General features: G+C 43.9%; 1 non-coding gene across 1 annotated transcript; it reads left to right on the top strand.

The window, feature by feature from the left end:
- Nucleotides 1–7,334: 7,334 nt before the first annotated feature.
- trnae-uuc (transfer RNA glutamic acid (anticodon UUC)) lies at nt 7,335–7,406 on the top strand. Its single transcript has one exon. It is a non-coding gene; the product is annotated as a tRNA-Glu (tRNA).

The following is a 7,406-nucleotide window of genomic DNA, read 5'->3' on the forward strand; positions in this document are numbered from 1 at the left end:
CCATTGCGCTGAGAACCCCGCCCCCTGACGTCACTACGGGACACGTAGCCCCGCCCCTGACGTCACTACGGGACACGTAGCCCCGCCCCTCGACCTCACTCCCAGATACTCAGATCTGTCCCCTGAAGCCTCGCCCTCCGCCCATGGACACCAAGTCCCGCCCACTTATTACCCGCCCTGGCAACGAAGCCCCGACCCCGAACGCCTCACCCAGTTTCCAAGCCACGCCCCCGGGCAACCAAGCCACGCCCCCCGGACATCCTTCGAGGACACCTCGCCTGGCCTCCGAAGCCTCTCCAGGATTTTGGGTTCATGCCACACTTCAAGGGACCGCACTACACAATAGCCACACACTGTTACATACTCACATGGACCCGATCAGACACACACATACACCACCCACACTCACACCCATGTACACACTCTCTCACAGGCTTATTCTCAGTCATACTCATGCACACACTCCACTTAGAATGCACACACGCAAACACACCCTCTCACAAGCATTAACACTTACATGCACACACTCACAGTCTTTACGCATATAAAATCATTCAGAGTCTCTGAGACTTACGTGCACGCACACACTCATATAAGTCTATGGGGTGATTTTGCGTTTACAGTATTGTAATTGCAGATAGATTCTATTTTGTTCAAAAAGCACACAATTTGCAAGCAGTCAATGCAGGCAGTCAATCCATGTAACATTTTACAAATTCCTACTTTGGAAATAGAACCAGTCTGGCTCAAGATTAAGATACAGACAGGCTCTAACTTCACACAGTTAATGCATTGTCTGACCTGAAATGTCATCTCTTTTCTAATAAAACCTGAAGTTATCTCAAGCATGTGACTTGAAAGAAGTTCTGTGATTTACATATCAATGAACTGAAACCTGCAGCCCATTCTAAAAGATGAAAGACTTAACAGCAATCTAGGTTTGTACAACATATCATTTCAGTTGCATGACACTGTGATCTTTTTCTATAAAGTCTGTGTCTTATAGTCCTGCTCCACAGCTCCCTCATGAAGGAGCAGTGCTGCGAATGCTGGTACTTCCAAATAAACCTGTTGGACTACAACCTGGTGCCGTGTGATTTTTAACAATCTCCATCCCCTGTCTTCATCCTCCACACTATCACATATCTCATATCATCCCCATCCCTACACTGTTCCAAACCTCCACACCATCCTCATTCCACACACCATGTCCATCATTACTCTCACTTTCCCACACCATTTCTCTCATCCCATTGGACAATCTCTTTGTACAGCCTCAACAGTTCACTTCTGCTCTTGTATTCTAGTCGATTCAAAACAAATGCAAACATTGCATTTGCCTTCCTAACTGTTCACTGAATCCACTTGATACCTCAAAAGATTTCTGAATTAAAACTCCGAAATACAGTATCCACATCCTTCATCCTGTGTCCCACTGCCCACCTCACCATCACTGCTATGTTATTGGCGAGTTTCCATGTTCATCACCAAACCTCCTCTGCACTATCTCCCACATCCTATTGGCCATTCCCAGAATCCAACATTACTGGCATCCCATTGGTCAGTTACCATGGCCATCATAGCTCTCCATACCTAACCCACCATCACTCTAAACCCAGCATGCACATCTCCATGTCCAGTCTCCATGTACATTATCATTCTCTTTCTCATATCTCCCTCACCAACATTCCCATCCTATTGGCATTCATACCATAATTCCTCTGCCTGACCGCCAACATCATCACACCAACACCAATGGCCAATCACCATGCCCATTATTACTCTGACAGCTCATCATTGCTGCGAGCCCAGTCACTCATCTCCTGAGGATGCATCATTCTGTCTTCTGTGATGAGACTGTGGCTTTATGGATTGTATTATGACACGGTGGTGAACTCCTCTGTTAATTAAACGAAACACCCAAAAAAGTTAACCTCACCTCATAATCTGTTAAAATATGAGTAATAGAGAACATCCAAATTCCACTATGTAGAGAAAATAACATTAATTTATTCCTTAACTCTAAAAGTGAAGATTAAACAACAATTCACAACTCTAAGCTCCTTCCTCCCTCTCTTAACTGCTTATTGTCTGCCTACAATTCTATCACAATGAACTCTTCCAATAAAAAAACATATTAACATTACATCAATTTAGTTTCAAAACCATACAGTGGTTGTCGTCTCCGGTGCCTATCTTCTTTTGGCTGAAGATCTCTCTGGGTTGCTTTCTGCCTTTTACTGTGAAGATATTTCATATGAAGAAGATACCTCTGACAGAGAGTGTTTTTGAATGGCAGTCTTTCTTGATAGCAGTTACTCTCTCAATAACAGTTGCTCTGTCAGACTTTCTAAATGCCGGCTTTTTTTTAATACCCCAACATCAGATCGTCTCACTGGTTGTATGTTTGCAAAAACAATAAATACAAACGCGATTGGGTTTTAGTATCCTGGGGCATAATTCAAATGATTGGTTCAGTTTGAATTCTTGTCAAAGCAGCAACCAACTCATGTATCCATTTCACAGCCAAATTATACATATTTTCAAATTTCCAATACTCTCTGAAACTGCCATCTAGTCACCACAGCTGCGTGTCAGCTCTCAGTTCAGAACAGCATTTACTCTCTCTTAAACTTCAACTTCATAACACCTCCCCTCCGTTTAGAAAAAGATGGACCATCATAATGCAACAACTGCTTCATCTTTTTTTCTAATTCTTAAATCCCATTACAATAAAATACATAAGACATTAATTTAAGATCATATTAAATTTCTGCACACATATACATAACATAAGGTATCTGTCCAATCTTAGTTGTAATTTATCTGTTGAATTCACAATAACACGTGCTGTCAGATGAAATTCCTTGATGGCCTTTGTCTTTGCGATCCTTGAGGTCAACCTTCCATGACAGATTTTATGCCCCAAAAGCATCACCTCGGTTTTCGCAAATTCAGTTTTCTTTACATTTATTACGGCTTTATTTCTCTTAATTGTTCAAAGAGCTCTGCCAACTGTACCATGTGATCTTTCCATGACTCGCTAAACATCAATATATCATCCAGATAAACTGCACAGTTTGTTGACTCAGCCACAATTCTGTTCATAAATCTTTGGGATGCGGCTGGTGTGTTCTTCATTCGACTTTGAATTGATATAGCCCATTTGGGATGACAAACGCAGAAACCTCTTTCACTTTCTCTGATAAAGGTACCTGTCAATAACCACACAGTAAGTCCAACTTTGTGATGTAACTAGTTTATCCAACCTTCACCCTACAGTCCTCCAATCTTGTATGAGTCTGATTTTGTTACGGCATTGATCTTCCAATAGTCCACACAACACCATTGAGTCTTGTCAGGTTTGGGAACTATCACGATCGGCGAACTCCACTTGCTCTGACTCAGTTCGAAGATATCTCCGTTAAGCATCACATCCACTTCCTTCTGGACCTGTGTGGCTTTGAAATGAAGAAGTCTGCAGGGGTGTTATTTTATGCATCAGCATTCCCAACTTCCAGCTCATGCACAACAGTATTAGTCCTCCTCATCTTATTCCTGCATATGTTGTCATGCTGCTGCACCAATCATTTCAACTGGATTCTTTGCTCCTGAGACAGAGAGTTCATTAACCTATCCCACTTCTCAAGGACTTCCTCACTGAGGCAATGAAATGTCCCCCCCTACCTCCACGTGGATTGGAGTCTCAGACGGGGAGTGTGAGGAGCGTTTAGAGACAGCCTGCAAAATCTTGCTCCTGTAGTAGCCCAAGGGTCTCGCGTGTTGGGGAAATGGCTCATTCATAATTTAGGAGGCCTGCGGAGGCTTTCTCTGTGGATGGGCACCGTTTCGCTGAGTACCTGAGAATAGTGCATGGGTGGACTGCTACAAGAGGGGCTGTGATCCAATAATCCCTTGTCCAGAGACCCTGCTCTCTGTGTCCCCTGCATTGATCGGTACTCCTGTCCCAACATCACTTTGCCTGGCCAGGCTAATGGTTCCTCTGTTTTTGCCGTTTTTGTTTTCGAAGAAAACTCTTGAGAAGTTTTAGAAACTGAAAGAACTGCAGAATTATGTGGGGCATGGATAGGATAAATAGACAAAGTCTTTTCTCTGGGGTCGGGGTGTCCAGAACTAGAGGGCATAGGTTTAGTGTGAGAGGCAAAAGATATAAAAGCGACCAAAGGGGCAGCGCTTTCATCTAGAGGGTGGTACATGTGTGGAATGAGCTGCCAGAGGAAGTGGCGGAGGCTGGTACAATTGCAACATTTTCGAGTCATTTGGATGGGTATATGAATAGGAAGGGTTTGGAAGGATATGGGCCGGGTGCTGGCAGGTGGGACTAGATTGGGTTGGGCTATCTGGTCGGCATGGGCAGGTTGAACCGAAGGGTCTGTTTCCGAGCTGTACATCTCTATCTCGATGACTATGACTACGCTGTAAATCAGAAACCAAACCCGAAGTCGGTGGTAAAGCTGTTTGAAGAGAAATCAGAGTTCACGTTTCGGTCCGGTGAACCTTTTTGAGAACTTCAAAAATTTTAATTGTGTGATCGTTCCAGGGTTGCCCTGGGATTTTCGTGCTATTTTTGTTATTGATTGATTTCAGATGATGAGAAATCCATAAGACCATAAGACATAGGAGTGGAAGTAAGGCCTTTCGGCACATCGAGTCCACTCCGCCATTCAATCATGGCTGATGCGCATTTCAGCTCCACTTACCAGCGTTCTCCCCGTAGCCCTTAATTCCTCTAGACAACAAGAATCTATCAATCTCGGCCTTGAAGACATTTAGCGTCCCGGCTTCCACTGCACTCCGTGACACTGAATTCCACAGGCCCACCACTCTCTGGCTGAAGAAATCTTTCCGCATTTCTGTTCTGAAATGACCCCCTCTAATTCTAAGGCTGTGTCCACGGGTCCTAGTCTCCTCGTCTAACGGAAACAATTTCCTAGCATCCACCTTTTTCAAGCCATGTATTATTTTGTACGTCTCTATTAAGTCTCCCCTTAATCTTCTAAACTCCAACGAATACAATCCCAGTATCCTCAGCCGTTCCTCATATGCTAGACCTGTCATTCCAGGGATCATCCGTGTGAATCTCCGCTGGACACGTACCAGTGCCAGTCTGTCCTTCCTGAGGTGTGGGGACCAAAACTGGACACAGTACTCCAAATGGGGCCTAACCAGAGCTTTATAAAGTCTTAGTAGTACATCCCTGCTTTTATATTCCAACCCTCTTGAGATAAGAGACAACATTGCATTCGCTTTCTTAATCATGGACTCAACCTGCATGTTTACCTTTAGAGAATCCTCGACTAGCACTCTCATATCCCTTTGTGCTTTGGCTTTATTAATTTTCTCACCATTTAGAAAGTAGTGCATGCTTTTATTCTTTTTGCCAAAGTGCATGACCTCGCACTTGCTCACGTTAAATTCCATCAGCCATTTCCTGGACCACTCTCCCATCCTGTCTAGATCCTTCTGTCGCCTCCCCACTTCCTCAGTACTACCTGCCTGTCCACCTAACTTCGTATCATCGGCAAACTTCGCTAGAATGCCCCCGGTTCCCTCATCCAAATCATTAATATATAATGCGAACAGCTGTGGCCCCGGCACCGAACCCTGCGGGACACCACTCGTCACCGGCTGCCATTCTGAAAAAGAACCTTTTATCCCAACTCTCTGCCTTCTGTTAGACAGCCAATCCTCAATCCATCCCAGCAGCTCACCTCGAACACCATGGGCCCTCACCTTGCTCAGCAGCCTCCCGTGTGGCACCTTATCAAAGGCCTTTTGAAAGTCTAGATAGACCACATCCACTGGGTTTCCCTGGTCTAACCTACTTGTTACCTCTTCAAAAAATTCCAACAGGTTTGTCAGGCATGACCTCCCTTTACTAAATCCATGTTGACTTGTTCTAATCAGACTCTGCTCTTCCAAGAATTTAGAAACCTCATCCTTAATGATGGATTCTAGAATTTTACCAACAACCGAGGTTAAGCTGATTGGCCTATAATTTTCCATCTTTTGCCTTGATCCTTTCTTGAACAAGGGGGTTACAACAGCCATCTTCCAATCGTCCGGGACCTTTCCTGACTCCAGTGGCTCTTGAAAGATCTCAACCAATGCCTCTGCTATTTCCTCAGCCACCTCTCTCAGAACTCTAGGGTGTATCCCATCGGGGCCAGGAGATTTATCAATTTTAAGACTTTTTAACTTTTCTAGCACTATCTCTTTCGTAATGGCAACGATACTCAACTCAGCCCCGTGACACCCTTTAATTTTTGGGATATTACTCATGTCCACTGTGAAAACTGACGCAAAGTCCTTGTTAAGTTCTCCTGCTATTTCCTTATCTCCCATCACTAGGCTTCCTGCATCAGTTTGAAATGGCCCAATGTCTACTTTTGCCTGTCGTTTGTTTCTTATGTACTGAAAGGAACTTTTACTATTATTTCTAATATTACTGGCTAGCCTACCTTCATATTTGATCCTCTCATTTCTTATTACCCTCTTTGTTATTCTGTTTGCTTTTGTATCCTTCCCAATCTTCTGATTTCCCACTGTTCTTAGCCACTTTATAGGATCTCTCTTTTTCTTTAATACATTTCCTGACTTCTTTTGTCAGCCAAGGTTGTCTAATCCCTCCCCGGTTAATCTTTCTGATCTTGGGAATGAACCTCTGTACAGTGTCCTCAATTATACCAACAAACTCCTGCCATTTTTGCTCTACTGCCTTCCCGGTTAGCCTCTGCTTCCAGTCTATTTTAGTCAGTTCCTCTCTCATGCCCTCATAATTACCTTTATTCAACTGTAACACCATTACATCCGATTTTCCCTTCTCCCTTTCAAACTCCAGACTGAACTCTACCATATTATGGTTGCTACTTCCTAAGGGTTCCCTTACTTTAAGATCTTTTATAGAGTCTGGTTCATTGCAAAGCACGAGGTCCAGAAAAGCCTGCTTTCTTGTGGGCTCCATGACAAGCTGTTCCATAAAGCCATCCTGTAAGGATTCCATAAATTCCCTTTCTTTAGATCCACGAGCAACATTATTTACCCAGTCCACCTGCATATTGAAGTCTCCCATGATCAATGTAACCTTGCCTTTCTGACATGCCTCTCTATTTCTCTAAATACGAAATGCTGCTTTGTGTGCAATAAAAAGTGAGGCGGGGCATCAGGAGACCGATCCACTCAGTAAAACTCGGTCTTTTATGACTTCCCAATTCGAATATTTCCCTGCAAAATTTCCAACAAAACAACAACGAAATTTAGAGTCAAGAACTATTATGGCACGTCAGCTGATTTCTAGAACGCTTCAGGCTGTTGCGATGGTGGTATAGTGGTGAGCATAACTGCCTTTCAAGCAGTTGACACGGGTTCGATTCCCGGCTATCGCA

This window comes from Chiloscyllium punctatum, chromosome 15 (genome assembly GCF_047496795.1).
Source record: "Chiloscyllium punctatum isolate Juve2018m chromosome 15, sChiPun1.3, whole genome shotgun sequence".
Lineage (NCBI taxonomy): Eukaryota > Metazoa > Chordata > Chondrichthyes > Orectolobiformes > Hemiscylliidae > Chiloscyllium > Chiloscyllium punctatum.